This window comes from Scyliorhinus torazame, chromosome 8 (assembly GCF_047496885.1).
Source record: "Scyliorhinus torazame isolate Kashiwa2021f chromosome 8, sScyTor2.1, whole genome shotgun sequence".
In the NCBI taxonomy this organism is placed as follows: Eukaryota; Metazoa; Chordata; class Chondrichthyes; order Carcharhiniformes; family Scyliorhinidae; genus Scyliorhinus; species Scyliorhinus torazame.
Genome location: NC_092714.1, coordinates 37200780 through 37218279, shown reverse-complemented (window position 1 = coordinate 37218279; position 17500 = coordinate 37200780).

The window sequence follows — 17500 nt, the reverse complement described above, 5'->3', positions numbered from 1 at the left end:
TGGGTGAGTGAGTGAGTGGGTGAGTGAGTGAGTGAGTGGGTGAGTGGGTGAGTGAGTGAGTGGGTGAGTGGGTGAGTGAGTGAGTGAGTGAGTGAGTGAGTGAATGAGTGAATGAGTGAGTGGGTGAGTGAGTGAGTGAGTGGGTGAGTGAGTGAGTCGGTGAGTGAGTGGGTGAGTGAGTGAGTGGGAGAGTGAGTGAGTGAGTGAGTGGGTGAGTGAGTGAATGAGTGAGTGAGTGAGTGGGTGAGTGAGTGAGTGAGTGGGTGAGTGGGTGAGTGGGTGAGTGGGTGAGTGGGTGAGTGAGTGTGTGAGTGGGTGAGTGAGTGAGTGGGTGAGAGGGTGAGAGGGTGAGTGAGTGAGTGGGTGAGTGAGTGAGTGAGTGAGTGTGTGAGTGAGTGAGTGAGTGAGTGGGTGAGTGAGTGAGTGAGAGGGTGAGTGGGTGAGTGAGTGAGTGGGTGAAAGGGTGAGAGGGTGAGTGACTGAGTGAGTGAGTGAGTGAGTGGGTGAGTGAGTGAGTGAGTGAGTGGGTGAGTGAGTGAGTGGGTGAGTGAGTGAGTGAGTGAATGAGTGAGTGAGTGGGTGAGTGAGTGAGTGAGTGAATGAGTGAGTGAGTGAGTGGGTGAGTGAGTGAGTGAGTGAGTGGGTGAGTGAGTGAGTGAGTGAGTGAGTGGGTGAGTGGGTGAGTGGGTGAGTGAGTAAGTGGGTGAGAGGGTGAGTGGGTGAGAGGGTGAGTGGGTGAGTGAGTGAGTCAGTGGGTGAGTGGGTGTGTGGGTGAGTGAGTGAGTGGGTGAGAGGGTGAGTGGGTGAGAGTGTGAGTGAGTGAGTGAGTGAGTGGGTGAGGGAGTGAGTGAGTGGGTGAGTGAGTGAGTGAGTGGGTGAGTGGGTGAGTGTGTGAGTGGGTGAGTGGGTGAGTGATTGAGTGAGTGAGTGAGTGAGTGAGTGAATGAGTGAGTGTGTGAGTGAGTGAGTGAGTGAATGAGTGAGTGAGTGAGTGGGTGAGTGAGTGAGTGGGTGAGTGAGTGAGTGGGTGAGTGAGTGAGAGGGTGAGTGGGTGAGAGGGTGAGTGAGTGAGTGAGTGAGTGGGTGAGTGGGAGAGTGAGTGAGTGGGTGAGTGGGTGAGTGGGTGAGTGAGTGAGTGAGTGTGTGAATGAGTGAGTGAGTGAGTGGGTGAGTGAGTGAGTTCATGAGTGAGTGAGTGAGTGGGTGAGTGAGTGTGTGAGTGGGTGAGTGAGTGAGTGAGTGAGAGGGTGAGTGGGTGAGAGGGTGAGTGAGTGGGTGAGTGGGTGAGTGAGTGAGTGGGTGAGTGGGTGAGTGATTGAGTGAGTGAGTGAGTGAGTGAGTGAATGAGTGAGTGTGTGAGTGAGTGAGTGAGTGAATGAGTGAGTGAGTGGGTGAGTGGGTGAGTGAGTGAGTGAGTGGGTGAGTGAGTGAGTGAGTGACTGGGTGAGTGGGTGAGTGAGTGAGTGGGTGAGTGGGTGAGTGGGTGAGTGAGTGAGTGAGTGAGTGAATGAGTGAGTGAGTGAGTGGGTGAGTGAGTGAGCGAGTTAATGAGTGAGTGAGTGAGTGGATGAGTGAGTGAGTGAGTGAGTGAGTGGGTGAGTGGATGAGTGGGTGAGTGAGTGAGAGGGTGAGTGGGTGAGAGGGTGAGTGAGTGAGTGAGTGAGTGGGTGAGTGGGAGAGTGAGTGAGTGGGTGAGTGGGTGAGTGGGTGAGTGAGTGAGTGAATGTGTGAATGAGTGAGTGAGTGAGTGGGTGAGTGAGTGAGTTCATGAGTGAGTGAGTGAGTGGGTGAGTGAGTGAGTGGGTGAGTGAGTGAGTGGGTGAGTGAGTGAGAGGGTGAGTGGGTGAGAGGGTGAGTGAGTGAGTGAGTGAGTGGGTGAGTGGGAGAGTGAGTGAGTGGGTGAGTGGGTGAGTGGGTGAGTGAGTGAGTGAGTGTGTGAATGAGTGAGTGAGTGAGTGGGTGAGTGAGTGAGTTCATGAGTGAGTGAGTGAGTGGGTGAGTGAGTGTGTGAGTGGGTGAGTGAGTGAGTGAGTGAGAGGGTGAGTGGGTGAGAGGGTGAGTGAGTGGGTGAGTGGGTGAGTGAGTGAGTGAGTGAGTGGGTGAGTGAGTGAGTGAGTGGGTGAGTGAGTGAGTGAGTGGGTGAGTGAGTGAGTGAGTGAGTGAGTGGGTGAGTGAGTGAGTGAGTGAGTGAGTGAGGGCGTGAGTGAGTGTGTGGGCGAGTGAGTGGATGAGTGAGTGTGTGACTGATTGGGTGAGTGGGTGAGTAAGTGTGTGAGTGACTGAGTGAATGAGTGGGTGAGTGAATGAGTGTTTGAGTGAGTGGGTGAGTGGGTGAGTGAGTGTGTGAGTGATTGGGTGAGTGAATGGGTGAGTGAGGGAGTGTGTGAGTCAGTGGGTGAGTGAGTGAATGGGTGAGTGGGTGAATGGGTGAGTGAGTGAATGAGTGAGTGAGTGAATGAGTTAGTGGGTGAATGGGTGAGTGGGTGGGTAGGTTAGTGGGTGGGTGAGTGATTGAGGGAGAGAGTGAGTGGGTGAGTAAGAGAGTGGGTGAGTGAGTGCGTGAGTGAGAGAGTGTGTGAGTGCTTGAGTGAGTGAGTGAGTGGGTGGGTGAGTGGGTGAGTGGGTGTGTTAGTGAGTGAGTGAGTGAGTGAGTGGGTTAGTGAGAAGGAGGGTGATTGGTGAGTGGGTGGGTGAGTGAGTGAGTGAGTGATTGAGTGAGTGAGTGAGTGGGATGGTGAGTGGGAGGGTGATTGGGTGACTGGGTGGGTGATTGAGTGGGTGAGTGAGTGGGCAGGATGGTGAGTGAGTGAGTGAGGGCGTCAGTAAGTGTGTGGGCGAGTGAGTGGATGAGTGAGTGAGGGGGTGGGTGAGTGAGTGGGTGTGCGAGTGAGTGAGTGAGTGGGTGAGAGAGTGGGTGAGTGGGTGAGTGAGTGGGTGAGTGAGTGAGTGGGTGAGTGAGTGGGTGTTTGAGTGAGTGGGTGAGTGATTGGTTGAATGAGTGGGTGTGCGAGTGAATGAGTGAGTGGGTGAGAGAGTGGGTGAGTGGGTGGGTGAGTGGGTGAGTGAGTGAGTGGGTGAGGAAGTGAGTGTGTGCGTGAGTGGGTGAGTGAGTGAGTGAGTGGGTGTGTGAGTGAGTGGGTGAGTGGGTGAGTGAGTGTGTGAGTGAGTGGGTGAGTGAGTGTGTGAGTGATTGGGTGATTGGGTGAGTAAGTGTGTGAGTGACTGAGTGAGTGAATGTGTGAGTGAGTGAGTGGGTGTTTGAGTGATTGAGTGAGTGGGTGTTTGAGTGAGTGGGTGAGTGGGCGAGTGAGAGTGTGAGTGATTGGGTGAGTGAATGGGTGAGTGAGGGAGTGTGTGAGTCAGTGGGTGAGTGAGTGAATGGGTGAGTGGGTGAGAGTGGGTGAGTGAGTGGCTGAGTGGGTGAGTGAGTGGTGGAGTAAGTGAGTGTGTGTGTGAGTGGGTGAGTGAGTGGGTGAGTAGGTGAGTGGGTGAGTGAGGCGGTTCGTGGGTGAGTGAGTGAGTGAGTGGGTGACTGGGTGAGTAGGTGAGGGGGTGGGTGGGTGCGTGAATGAGTGAGACTGTGAGTGAGTGAGTGAGCGAGTGGGTCAGTGAGCGAGTGGGTGAGTGAGCGAGTGAGCGAGTGAGTGAGTGTGTGAGTGAGTAAATGGGTGAGTGGGTGAGTGAGTGGGTGAGTGAGTGGATGCGTGAGTGAGGTGGTGTGTGAGTGAGTGGGTGGGTGAGTGAGTGAGTGAGTGAGCGGGTGAGTGAGTGGGTGAGTGAGGGAGAGTGTGAGTGAGTGGGTGGGTGGGTGAGTGGGTGAGTGGGTGTGAGAGTGGGTGACTGTGTGTGTGAGTGAGTGTGTGAGTGAGTGTGTGAGTGAGCAGGTGAGTGAGGGAATGTGTGAGTGAGTGGGTGAGTGAGTGGGTGAGTGGGTGAGTGGTTGAGAGAGGGGTGAGTGAGTGGCTGAGTGGGTGAGTGAGTGATTGCATGAGTGAGTGGGTGAGTGAGTGAGTGAGTGATTGAGTGAGTGAGTGGGATGGTGAGTGGAAGGGTGATTGGGTGATTGGGTGGATGAGTGAGTGAGTGGGTGAGTGAGTGGGCAGGAGGGTGAGTGAGTGAGTGAGTGCATGAGTGAGTGTGTGGGTGAGTGAGTGGGTGAGAGAGTGGGTGAGTCAGTGGGTGAGTGAGTGAGTGAGTGAATGAGTGGGTGAGTGTGTGAGTGGGTGAGTGAGTGAGTGAATGTGTGAGTGAGTGCGTTAGTGGGTGAATGGGTGAGTGGGTGGGTGGGTTAGTGTGTGGGTGAGTGATTTAGGAAGAGAGTGAGTGGGTGAGTATGAGAGTGGGTGAGTTAGTGCGTGAGTGAGAGAGTGTGTGAGTGCTTGAGTGAGTGAGTGAGTGAGTGGGTTAGTGAGTGGGAGGGTGATTGGTGAGTGGGTGGGTGAATGAATGAGTGAGTGATTGAGTGAGTGAGTGAGTGGGATGGTGAGTGGGAGGGTGATTGGGTGAGTGGGTGGGTGAGTGAGTGAGTGGGTGAGTGGGTGGGCAGGAGGGTGAGTGAGTGAGTGCGTGAGTGAGTGTGTGAGTAACTGGGTGAGTGAATGGGTTAGTGAGTGAGTGGGTGTGTGAGTGAGTGCGTGAGTGTGTGAGTGAGTGGGTGAGTGAGTGAGTGGGTGAGTGAGGGAGAGGGTGAGTGAGTCGGTGAGTGGGTGAGTGGGTGTGTCAGTGAGTGGGTGAGTGGGTGAGTGAGTGTGTGAGTGATTGAGTGAGTGAATGGGTGAGTGAGGGAGTGTGTGAGTCAGTGGGTGAGTGAGTGAATGGGTGAGTGGGTGAGAGTGTGTGAGTGAGTGGCTGAGTGGGTGAGTGAGGGAGTGTGTGAGTGAGTGGGTGAGTGAGTGGGTGAGTGGGTGAGTGGATGAGTGGGTGAGTGAATGAATGAGTGTATTAGTGGGTGAGTGAGTGAGTGTGTGAGTGGGTGAGTGAGTGAGGGAATGTGTGAGTGAGTGACTTAGTTGGTGAATGGGTGAGTGGGTGGGTGGGTTAGTGATTGAGGGAGAGAGTGAGTGGGTGAGTAAGAGAGTGGGTGAGTGAGTGGGTGAGTGAGAGAGTGTGTGAGTGCTTGAGTGAGTGAGTGAGTGGGTGAGTTGGTCAGTGTGTGAGTGGGTGAGTGTCTGAGTGAGTGAGTGGGTGAGTTAGTGAGTGGATGTCTGAGTGAGTGAGTGAGTGAGTGAGTGGGTTAATTAGTGGGAGGGTGATTGGTGAGTGGGTGGGTGAGTGAGTGAGTGAGTGAGCGATTGAGTGAGTGAGTGAGTGGGATGGTGAGTGGGAGGGTGATTGGGTGAGTGGGTGTGTGACTGAGTGAGTGGGTGAGTGAGTGGGCAGGAGGGTGAGTGAGTGAGTGATTGCGTGAGTGAGTGAGTGGATGAGTGAGTGAGTGAGAGAGTGAGTGAGTGAGTGAGAGAGTGAGTGAGAGAGTGGGTGAGTGGGTGAGTGAGTGGGTGAGTGAGTGAATGGGTGAGTGGGTGAGTGAGTGGGTGAGTGAGTGAGAGAGTGGGTGAGTGAGTGGGTGTGCGAGTGAGTGAGTGAGTGGGTGAGAGAGTGGGTGAGTGGGTGAGTGAGAGAGTGAGTGAGTGAGTGAGAGAGTGAGTGAGAGAGTGGGTGAGTGAGTGAGTGAGAGAGTGAGTGAGAGAGTGGGTGAGTGGGTGAGTGAGTGGGTGAGTGAGTGAATGGGTGAGTGGGTGAGTGAGTGGGTGAGTGAGTGAGAGAGTGGGTGAGTGAGTGGGTGTGCGAGTGAGTGAGTGAGTGGGTGAGAGAGTGGGTGAGTGGGTGAGTGAGTGGGTGAGTGAGTGAGTGGGTGAGTAAGTGAGTGTGTGCGTGAGTGGGTGAGAGAGTGAGTGAGTGAATGGGTGTGTGAGTGAGTGGGTGAGTGGGTGAGTGAGTGTGTGAGTGAGTGGGTGAGTGAGTGTGTGAGCGATTGGGTGAGTGGGTGAGTAAGTGTGTGAGTGAATGGGTGATTGAGTGAGTGGGTCAGTGAGTAAGTGGGTGTTTGAATGAGTGGGTGTGTGGGTGAGTGAGTGTGTGAGTGATTGGGTGAGTGAATGGGTGAGTGAGGGAGTGTGTGAGTCACTGGTTGAGTGAGTGAATGGGTGAGTGAGTGAGTGGGTGAGTGAGGCGGAGAGTGGGTGAGTGAGTGAGTGAGTGAGTGGGTGACTGGGTGAGTGGGTGAGGGGGTGGGTGGGTGAGTGAATGAGTGAGACTGTGAGTGAGTGAGTGACTGAGCGAGTGGGTGAGTGAGCGAGTGAGTGAGTGAGTGGGTGAGGGAGTGGGTGAGTGGGTGAGTGGGTGAGTGGATGAGTGGGTGAATGGGTGAGAGAGTGGGTGAATGAGTGTGTGAGTGAGTGGGTGAGTGAGGGAGTGTGTGAGTGAGTGTGTGAGTGAGTGGGTGAGTGGGTGTGTGGTTGAGAGAGGGGTCAGCGAGTGGCTGAGTGGGTGAGTGAGTGAGTGGGTGGGTGAGTGACTGAGTGGGTGAGTGGGTGAGTGAGTGAATGGGTGGGTGAGTGGGTGGGTGGGTGAGTGAGTGGGTGAGTGGGTGAGTGACTGAATGAGTGGCTGAGTGGGTTAGTGAGTCAGTGAGTGGGTGAGTGAGTGAGTGAGTGAGTGATTCGGTGGGTGAGTGAGTGAGTGAGTGAGTGAGTGAGTGTGTGAGTGAATGAATGAATGTATGAGTGAGTGAGTTAGTGGGTGAATGGGTGAGTGGGTGGGTGGGTGAGTAGGTGGGTGAGTGATTGAGGGAGAGAGTGAGTGGGTGAGTAAGAGAGTGGGTGAGTGAGTGGGTGAGTGAGAGAATGTGTGAGTGCTTGAGTGAGTGAGTGAGTGTGTGAGTGGATGTGTGAGTGAGTGGGTGAGTTGGTCAGTGTGTGAGTGGGTGAGTGGGTGAGTGGATGTGTGAGTGGATGAGTGAGTGAATGGGTGAGTGAGTAAGTGAGTGGGTGAGTGAGTGAGTGGGTGTTTGAGTGAGTCGGTGAGTGGGTGAGTGAGTGGGTGAGTAAGTGAGTGGGTGAGAGAGTGGTGAGTGGATGAGTGAGTGGGTGAATGAGTGAGTGGGTGAGTAAGTGAGTGTGTGCATGAGTGGGTGAGAGAGTGAGTGAGTGGGTGAATGAGTGAATGCGTGAGTGAGTGCGTTAGTGGTGAATGGGTGAGTGGGTGGGTGGGTTAGTGGGTGGGTGAGTGATTGAGGGAGAGAGTGAGTGGGTGAGTAAGAGAGTGGGTGAGTTCGTGCGTGAGTGAGAGAGTGTGTGAGTGCTTGAGTGAGTGAGTGAGTGTGTGAGTGAGTGCGTGAGTGAGTGGGTGAGTGGGTGAGTGGGTGTGTGTGTGAGTGAGTGAGTGAGTGAGTGGGTTAGTGAGTGGGAGGGTGATTGGTGAGTGGGTGGGTGAATGAGTGAGTGAGTGATTGAGTGAGTGGGTTAATTAGTGGGAGGGTGATTGGTGAGTGGGTGGGTGAGTGAGTGAGTGAGCGATTGAGTGAGTGAGTGAGTGGGATGGTGAGTGGGAGGGTGATTGGGTGAGTGGGTGGGTGAGTGAGTGAGTGGGTGAGTGAGTGGGCAGGTGGGTGAGTGAGTGAGTGTGTGAGTGAGTGTGTGGGTGAGTGAGTGGATGAGTGAGTGAGGGGGTGGGTGAGTGAGTGGGTGTGTGAGTGAGTGAGTGAGTGGGTGAGAGAGTGTGTGAGTGACTGGGTGAGTGAATGGGTGAGTGAGTGAGTGAGTGGGTATGTGAGTGAGTGGGTGAGTGTGTGAGTGAGTGGGTGAGTGAGTGAGTGGGTGAGTGAGGGAGAGGGTGAGTGAGTGGGTGTGTCAGTGAGTGGGTGAGTGGGTGAGTGAGTGTGTGAGTGATTGGGTGAGTGAATGGGTGAGTGAGGGAGTGTGTGAGTCAGTGGGTGAGTGAGTGAATGGGTGAGTGGGTGATAGTGGGTGAGTGAGTGGCTGAGTGGGTGAGTGAGGGAGTGTGTGAGTGAGTGGGTGAGTGAGTGGGTGAGTGGGTGATTGAGTGGGTGTGTGAGTGAGTGAGTGGGTGAGAGAGTGTGTGAGTGACTGGGTGAGTGAATGGGTGAGTGAGTGAGTGAGTGGGTATGTGAGTGAGTGGGTGAGTGTGTGAGTGAGTGGGTGAGTGAGTGAGTGGGTGAGTGAGGGAGAGGGTGAGTGAGTGGGTGAGTGGGTGTGTCAGTGAGTGGGTGAGTGGGTGAGTGAGTGTGTGAGTGATTGGGTGAGTGAATGGGTGAGTGAGGGAGTGTGTGAGTCAGTGGGTGAGTGAGTGAATGGGTGAGTGGGTGATAGTGGGTGAGTGAGTGGCTGAGTGGGTGAGTGAGCGAGTGTGTGAGTGAGTGGGTGAGTGAGTGGGTGAGTGGGTGAGTGGGTGAGTGGATGAGTGGGTGAGTGAATGAATGAGTGTATTAGTGGGTGAGTGAGTGAGTGTGTGAGTGGGTGAGTGAGTGAGTGAGGGAATGTGTGAGTGAGTGACTTAGTGGGTGAATGGGTGAGTGGGTGGGTGGGTGAGTGATTGAGGGAGAGAGTGAGTGGGTGAGTAAGAGAGTGGGTGATTGAGTGGGTGAGTGAGAGACTGTCTGAGTGCTTGAGTGAGTGAGTGAGTGGGTGAGTTGGTCAGTGTGTGAGTGGGTGAGTGTCTGAGTGAGTGAGTGGGTGAGTTAGTGAGTGGATGTGTGAGTGAGTGAGTGAGTGAGTGAGTGGGTTAATTAGTGGGAGGGTGATTGGTGAGTGGGTGGGTGAGTGAGTGAGTGAGCGATTGAGTGAGTGAGTGAGTGGGATGGTGAGTGGGAGGGTGATTGGGTGAGTGGGTGTGTGAGTGAGTGAGTGGGTGAGTGAGTGGGCAGGAGGGTGAGTGAGTGAGTGAGTGCGTGAGTGAGTGAGTGGATGAGTGAGTGAGTGAGTGAGTGAGAGAGTGAGTGAGAGAGTGGGTGAGTGGGTGAGTGAGTGGGTGAGTGAGTGAATGGGTGAGTGGGTGAGTGAGTGGGTGAGTGAGTGAGAGAGTGGGTGAGTGAGTGGGTGTGCGAGTGAGTGAGTGAGTGGGTGAGAGAGTGGGTGAGTGGGTGAGTGAGTGGTTGAGTGAGTGAGTGGGTGAGTAAGTGAGTGTGTGCGTGAGTGGGTGAGAGAGTGAGTGAGTGAGTGGGTGTGTGAGTGAGTGGGTGAGTGGGTGAGTGAGTGTGTGAGTGAGTGGGTGAGTGAGTGTGTGAGTGATTGGGTGAGTGGGTGAGTAAGTGTGTGAGTGATTGAGTGAGTGAATGGGTGATTGAGTGAGTGGGTCAGTGAGTAAGTGGGTGTTTGAGTGAGTGGGTGTGTGGGTGAGTGAGTGTGTGAGTGATTGGGTGAGTGAATGGGTGAGTGAGGGAGTGTGTGAGTCACTGGTTGAGTGAGTGAATGGGTGAGTGAGTGAGTGGGTGAGTAAGGCGGAGAGTGGGTGAGTGAGTGAGTGAGTGAGTGGGTGACTGGGTGAGTGGGTGAGGGGGTGGGTGGGTGAGTGAATGAGTGAGACTGTGAGTGAGTGAGTGAGTGGGTGAGTGGGTGAGTGAGCGAGTGAGTGAGTGAGTGGGTGAGTGGGTGAGTGGGTGAGTGGGTGAGTGGATGAGTGGGTGAATGGGTGAGAGAGTGGGTGAATGAGTGTGTGAGTGAGTGGGTGAGTGAGGGAGTGTGTGAGTGAGTGTGTGAGTGAGTGGGTGAGTGGGTGTGTGGTTGAGAGAGGGGTCAGTGAGTGGCTGAGTGGGTGAGTGAGTGAGTGGGTGGGTGAGTGACTGAGTGGGTGAGTGGGTTAGTGAGTGAATGGGTGGGTGAGTGGGTGGGTGGGTGAGTGAGTGGATGAGTGGTTGAGTGACTGAGTGAGTGGCTGAGTGGGTTAGTGAGTCAGTGAGTGGGTGAGTGAGTGAGTGAGTGAGTGATTCGGTGGGTGAGTGAGTGAGTGAGTGAGTGTGTGAGTGAATGAATGATTGTATGAGTGGGTGAGTGAGTGAGTGTGTGAGTGGGTGAGTGAGTGAGTGAGTGAATGTGTGAGTGAGTGAGTTAGTGGGTGAATGGGTGAGTGGGTGGGTGGGTGAGTGGGTGGGTGAGTGATTGAGGGAGAGAGTGAGTGGGTGAGTAAGAGAGTGGGTGAGTGAGTGGGTGAGTGAGAGAATGTGTGAGTGCTTGAGTGAGTGAGTGAGTGTGTGAGTGGATGTGTGAGTGAGTGGGTGAGTTGGTAAGTGTGTGAGTGGGTGAGTGGGTGAGTGGATGTGTGAGTGGGTGAGTGAGTGAATGGGTGAGTGAGTAAGTGAGTGGGTGAGTGAGTGGGTGTTTGAGTGAGTCGGTGAGTGGGTGAGTGAGTGGGTGAGTGAGTGAGTGGGTGAGAGAGTGGTGAGTGGATGAGTGAGTGGGTGAGTGAGTGAGTGTGTGCATGAGTGGGTGAGAGAGTGAGTGAGTGGGTGAATGAGTGAATGGGTGAGTGAGTGCGTTAGTGGGTGAATGGGTGAGTGGGTGGGTGGGTTAGTGGGTGGGTGAGTGATTGAGGGAGAGAGTGAGTGGGTGAGTAAGAGAGTGGGTGAGTTAGTGCGTGAGTGAGAGAGTGTGTGAGTGCTTGAGTGAGTGAGTGAGTGTGTGAGTGAGTGCGTGAGTGAGTGGGTGAGTGGGTGAGTGGGTGTGTGTGTGAGTGAGTGAGTGAGTGAGTGAGTGGGTTAGTGAGTGGGAGGGTGATTGGTGAGTGGGTGGGTGAATGAGTGAGTGAGTGATTGAGTGAGTGAGTGAGTGGGATGGTGAGTGGGAGGGTGATTGGATGAGTGGGTGGGTGAGTGAGTGAGTGGGTGAGTGAGTGGGCAGGAGGGTGAGTGAGTGAGTGCGTGAGTGAGTATGTGGGTGAGTGAGTGGATGAGTGAGTGAGGGGGTGGGTGAGTGAGTGGGTGGGTGTGTTATTTAGTGTGTGAGTACGTGTGTGAGTGAGTGAGAGAGTGGGTGATTGAGTGGGTGTGTGAGTGAGTGAGTGAGTGGGTGAGAGAGTGTGTGAGTGACTGGGTGAGTGGGTGAGTGAGTGAGTGAGTGAGTGGGTATGTGAGTGAGTGGGTGAGTGTATGAGTGAGTGGGTGAGTGAGTGAGTGGGTGAGTAAGTGAGTGTGTGCGTGAGTGGGTGAGAGAGTGAGTGAGTGAGTGGGTGAGTGAGTGTGTGAGTGATTGGGTGAGTGGGTGAGTAAGTGTGTGAGTGATTGAGTGAGTGAATGGGTGATTGAGTGAGTGGGTCAGTGAGTAAGTGGGTGTTTGAGTGAGTGGGTGTGTGGGTGAGTGAGTGTGTGAGTGTTTGGGTGAGTGAATGGGTGAGTGAGGGAGTGTGTGAGTCACTGGTTGAGTGAGTGAATGGGTGAGTGAGTGAGTGGGTGAGTGAGGCGGAGAGTGGGTGAGTGAGTGAGTGAGTGAGTGGGTGGCTGGGTGAGTGGGTGAGGGGGTGGGTGGGTGAGTGAATGAGTGAGACTGTGAGTGAGTGAGTGACTGAGCGAGTGGGTGAGTGAGCGAGTGAGTGAGTGAGTGGGTGAGTGAGTGGGTGAGTGGGTGAGTGGGTGAGTGGATGAGTGGGTGAATGGGTGAGAGACTGGGTGAATGAGTGTGTGAGTGAGTGGGTGAGTGAGGGAGTGTGTGAGTGAGTGTGTGAGTGAGTGGGTGAGTGGGTGTGTGGTTGACAGAGGGGTCAGTGAGTGGCTGAGTGGGTGAGTGAGTGAGTGGGTGGGTGAGTGACTGAGTGGGTGAGTGGGTGAGTGATTGAATGGGTGGGTGAGTGGGTGGGTGGGTGAGTGAGTGGGTGAGTGGGTGAGTGAGTGAATGGGTGGGTGAGTGGGTGGGTGGGTGAGTGAGTGGGTGAGTGGGTGAATGGGTGAGAGAGTGGGTGAATGAGTGTGTGAGTGAGTGGGTGAGTGAGGGAGTGTGTGAGTGAGTGTGTGAGTGAGTGGGTGAGTGGGTGTGTGGTTGACAGAGGGGTCAGTGAGTGGCTGAGTGGGTGAGTGAGTGAGTGGGTGGGTGAGTGACTGAGTGGGTGAGTGGGTGAGTGATTGAATGGGTGGGTGAGTGGGTGGGTGGGTGAGTGAGTGGGTGAGTGGGTGAGTGAGTGAATGGGTGGGTGAGTGGGTGGGTGGGTGAGTGAGTGGGTGAGTGGGTGTGTGACTGAGTGAGTGGCTGAGTGGGTTAGTGAGTCAGTGAGTGGGTGAGTGAGTGAGTGAGTGAGTGATTCGGTGGGTGAGTGAGTGAGTGAGTGAGTGTGTGAGTGAATGAATGAGTGTATGAGTGGGTGAGTGAGTGAGTGTGTGAGTGGGTGAGTGAGTGAGTGAATGTGTGAGTGAGTGAGTGAGTGGGTGAATGGGTGAGGGGGTCGGTGGGTGAGTGATTGAGGGAGAGAGTGAATGGGTGAGTAAGAGAGTGGGTGAGTGAGTGGGTGAGTGAGAGAATGTGTGAGTGCTTGAGTGAGTGAGTGAGTGTGTGAGTGGATGTGTGAGTGAGTGGGTGAGTTGGTCAGTGTGTGAGTGGGTGAGTGGGTGAGTGGATGTGTGAGTGGGTGAGTGAGTGAATGGGTGAGTGAATGGGTGAGTGAGTAAGTGAGTGGGTGAGTGAGTGAGTGGGTGTTTGAGTGAGTCGGTGAGTGGGTGAGTGAGTGGGTGAGTGAGTGAGTGGGTGAGAGAGTGGTGAGTTGATGAGTGAGTGGGTGAGTGAGTGAGTGGGTGAATGAGTGAATGGGTGAGTGAGTGTGTTAGTGGGTGAATGGGTGAGTGGGTGGGTGGGTGAGTAAGTGAGTGGCTGAGTGAGTGGGTGAGTGAGTGAGTGAGTGAGAGGGTGAGTGGGTGAGAGGGTGAGTGGGTGAGTAAGTGAGTGGGTGAGTGAGTGGGTGAGTGAGTGAGTGAGTGAGTGAGTGTGTGAGTGAGTGAGAGAGTTAGATGGGTGAGTGGGTGAGAGGGTGAGTGGGTGAGTGAGTGAGTGAGTGAGTGAGTGAGATGGGTGAGTGGGTGAGAGGGTGAGTGCGTGAGTGATTGAGTGAGTGAGTGAGAGGGTTAGTGGGTGAGAGGGTGAGTGGGTGAGTGAGTGAGTGAGTGTGTGAGTGAGTGAGTGAGAGGGTGAGTGGGTGAGAGGGTGAGTGGGTGAGTAAGTGAGTGAGTGAGTGGGTGAGTGAGTGGGTGAGTGAGTGGGTAAGTGAGTGGGTGAGTGAGTGGGTGAGTGAGTGGGTGAGTGGGTGAGTGAGTGAGTGAGTGAGTGGGTGAGTGGGTGAGTGAGTGAGTGAGTGAGTGGGTGAGTGGGTGAGTGAGTGAGTGAGTGAGTGGGTGAGTGAGTGGGTGAGTGGGAGATCGAGTGAGTGAGTGAGTGGGTGAGTGAGTGAGTGAGTGAGTGGGTGAGTGAGTGAATGAGTGGGTGAGTGAGTGAGTGAGTGAGTGAGTGAGCGAGTGAGTGAGTGGGTGAGTGAGTGAGTGAGTGGGTGAGTGAGTGAGTGGGTGAGTGAGTGAGTGGGTGAGTGAGTGAGTGAGTGGGTGAGTGAGTGAGTGAGTGGGTGAGTGAGTGAGTGAGTGGGTGAGTGAGTGAGTGAGTGAGTGAGTGAATGAGTGAGTGAGTGAGTGAGTGAGTGGGTGAGTTAGTGAGTGAGTGGGTGAGTGAGTGAGTGAGTGGGTGAGTGAGTGAGTGGGTGAGAGGGTGAGTGAGTGAGTGAGTGGGTGAGTGAGTGAGTGAGTGGGTGAGTGAGTGAGTGAGTGAGTGAGTGAGTGGCTGAGTGAGTGGGTGAGTGAGTGAGTGAGTGGGTGAGTGAGTGAGTGAGTGGGTGAGTGAGTGTGTGAGTGGGTGAGTGGGTGAGTGAGTGGGTGAGAGGGTGAGAGGGTGAGTGAGTGAGTGAGTGAATGAGTGAGTGGGTGAGTGAGTGAGTGAGTGTGTGAGTGAGTGAGTGAGTGAGTGGGTGAGTGAGAGAGTGAGAGGGTAAGTGGGTGAGAGGGTGAGTGGGTGAGTGAGTGAGTGAGTGAGTGAGTGTGTCAGTGGGTGAGTGGGTGAGTGAGTGAGTGGGTGAGAGGGTGAGTGACTGAGTGAGTGAGTGGGTGAGTGAGTGAGTGAGTGTGTGAGTGGGTGAGTGGGTGAGTGAGTGAGTGGGTGAGAGGGTGAGAGGGTGAGTGACTGAGTGAGTGACTGAGTGAGTGGGTGAGTGAGTGAGTGAGTGAGTGGGTGAGTGAGTGAATGGGTGAGTGGGTGAGTGAGTGGGTGAGTGAGTGAGAGAGTGGGTGAGTGAGTGGGTGTGCGAGTGAGTGAGTGAGTGGGTGAGAGAGTGGGTGAGTGGGTGAGTGAGTGGTTGAGTGAGTGAGTGGGTGAGTAAGTGAGTGTGTGCGTGAGTGGGAGTGAGAGTGAGTGAGTGAGTGGGTGTGTGAGTGAGTGGGTGAGTGGGTGATTGAGTGTGTGAGTGAGTGGGTGAGTGAGTGTGTGAGTGATTGGGTGAGTGGGTGAGTAAGTGTGTGAGTGATTGAGTGAGTGAATGGGTGATTGAGTGAGTGGGTCAGTGAGTAAGTGGGTGTTTGAGTGAGTGGGTGTGTGGGTGAGTGAGTGTGTGAGTGATTGGGTGAGTGAATGGGTGAGTGAGGGACTGTGTGAGTCACTGGTTGAGTGAGTGAATGGGTGAGTGAGTGAGTGGGTGAGTGAGGCGGAGAGTGGGTGAGTGAGTGAGTGAGTGAGTGGGTGACTGGGTGAGTGGGTGAGGGGGTGGGTGGGTGAGTGAATGAGTGAGACTGTGAGTGAGTGAGTGACTGAGCGAGTGGGTGAGTGAGCGAGTGAGTGAGTGAGTGGGTGAGTGAGTGAGTGGGTGAGTGGGTGAGTGGGTGAGTGGATGAGTGGGTGAATGGGTGAGAGAGTGGGTGAATGAGTGTGTGAGTGAGTGGGTGAGTGAGGGAGTGTGTGAATGGGTGGGTGAGTGGGTGGGTGGGTGAGTGAGTGGGTGAGTGGTTGAGTGACTGAGTGAGTGGCTGAGTGGGTTAGTGAGTCAGTGAGTGGGTGAGTGAGTGAGTGAGTGAGTGAATGAGTGTATGAGTGGGTGAGTGAGTGAGTGTGTGAGTGGGTGAGTGAGTGAGTGAGTGAATGAATGAGTGTATGAGTGGGTGAGTGAGTGAGTGTGTGAGTGGGTGAGTGAGTGAGTGAGTGAATGTGTGAGTGAGTGAGTTAGTGGGTGAATGGGTGAGTGGGTGGGTGGGTGAGTGGGTGGGTGAGTGATTGAGGGAGAGAGTGAGTGGGTGAGTAAGAGAGTGGGTGAGTGAGTGGGTGAGTGAGAGAATGTGTGAGTGCTTGAGTGAGTGAGTGAGTGTGTGAGTGGATGTGTGAGTGAGTGGGTGAGTTGGTCAGTGTGTGAGTGGGTGAGTGGGTGAGTGGATGTGTGAGTGGGTGAGTGAGTGAATGGGTGAGTGAGTAAGTGAGTGGGTGAGTGAGTGAGTGGGTGTTTGAGTGAGTCGGTGAGTGGGTGAGTGAGTGGGTGAGTGAGTGAGTGGGTGAGAGAGTGGTGAGTGGATGAGTGAGTGGGTGAGTGAGTGAGTGGGTGAGTAAGTGAGTGTGTGCATGAGTGGGTGAGACAGTGAGTGAGTGGGTGAATGAGTGAATGGGTGAGTGAGTGCGTTAGTGGGTGAATGGGTGAGTGGGTGGGTGGGTTAGTGGGTGGGTGAGTGATTGAGGGAGAGAGTGAGTGGGTGAGTAAGATAGTGGGTGAGTTAGTGCGTGAGTGAGAGAGTGTGTGAGTGCTTTAGTGAGTGAGTGAGTGTGTGAGTGAGTGCGTGAGTGAGTGGGTGAGTGGGTGAGTGGGTGTGTGTGTGAGTGAGTGAGTGAGTGAGTGAGTGGGTTAGTGAGTGGGAGGGTGATTGGTGAGTGGGTGGGTGAATGAGCGAGTGAGTGATTGAGTGAGTGAGTGAGTGGGATGGTGAGTGGGAGGGTGATTGAGTGACTGGGTGAGTGAATGGGTGAGTGAGTGAGTGAGTGGGTATGTGAGTGAGTGGGTGAGTGTGTGAGTGAGTGGGTGAGTGAGTGAGTGGGTGAGTAAGTGAGTGTGTGCGTGAGTGGGTGAGAGAGTGAGTGAGTGAGTGGGTGAGTGAGTGTGTGAGTGATTTGGTGAGTGGGTGAGTAAGTGTGTGAGTGATTGAGTGAGTGAATGGGTGATTGAGTGAGTGGGTCAGTGAGTAAGTGGGTGTTTGAGTGAGTGGGTGTGTGGGTGAGTGAGTGTGTGAGTGATTGGGTGAGTGAATGGGTGAGTGAGGGAGTGTGTGAGTCACTGGTTGAGTGAGTGAATGGGTGAGTGAGTGAGTGGGTGAGTGAGGCGGAGAGTGGGTGAGTGAGTGAGTGAGTGAGTGGGTGGCTGGGTGAGTGGGTGAGGGGGTGGGTGGGTGAGTGAATGAGTGAGACTGTGAGTGAGTGAGTGACTGAGCGAGTGGGTGAGTGAGCGAGTGAGTGAGTGAGTGGGTGAGTGAGTGGGTGAGTGGGTGAGTGGGTGAGTGGATGAGTGGGTGAATGGGTGAGAGAGTGGGTGAATGAGTGTGTGAGTGAGTGGGTGAGTGAGGGAGTGTGTGAGTGAGTGTGTGAGTGAGTGGGTGAGTGGGTGTGTGGTTGAGAGAGGGGTCAGTGAGTGGCTGAGTGGGTGAGTGAGTGAGTGGGTGGGTGAGTGACTGAGTGGGTGAGTGGGTGAGTGATTGAATGGGTGGGTGAGTGGGTGGGTGGGTGAGTGAGTGGGTGAGTGGGTGTGTGACTGAGTGAGTGGCTGAGTGGGTTAGTGAGTCAGTGAGTGGGTGAGTGAGTGAGTGAGTGAGTGATTCGGTGGGTGAGTGAGTGAGTGAGTGAGTGTGTGAGTGAATGAATGAGTGTATGAGTGGGTGAGTGAGTGAGTGTGTGAGTGGGTGAGTGAGTGAGTGAATGTGTGAGTGAGTGAGTTAGTGGGTGAATGGGTGAGGGGGTCGGTGGGTGAGTGGGTGGGTGAGTGATTGAGGGAGAGAGTGAATGGGTGAGTAAGAGAGTGGGTGAGTGAGTGGGTGAGTGAGAGAATGTGTGAGTGCTTGAGTGAGTGAGTGAGTGTGTGAGTGGATGTGTGAGTGAGTGGGTGAATTGGTCAGTGTGTGAGTGGGTGAGTGGGTGAGTGGATGTGTGAGTGGGTGAGTGAGTGAATGGGTGAGTGAGTCAGTGAGTGGGTGAGTGAGTGAGTGGGTGTTTGAGTGAGTCGGTGAGTGGGTGAGTGAGTGGGTGAGTGAGTGAGTGGGTGAGAGAGTGGTGAGTGGATGAGTGAGTGGGTGAGTGAGTGAGTGGGTGAATGAGTGAATGGGTGAGTGAGTGCGTTAGTGGGTGAATGGGTGAGTGGGTGGGTGGGTGAGTAAGTGAGTGGGTGAGTGAGTGGGTGAGTGAGTGAGTGAGTGAGAGGGTGAGTGGGTGAGAGGGTGAGTGGGTGAGTAAGTGAGTGGGTGAGTGAGTGGGTGAGTGAGTGAGTGAGTGAGTGAGTGTGTGAGTGAGTG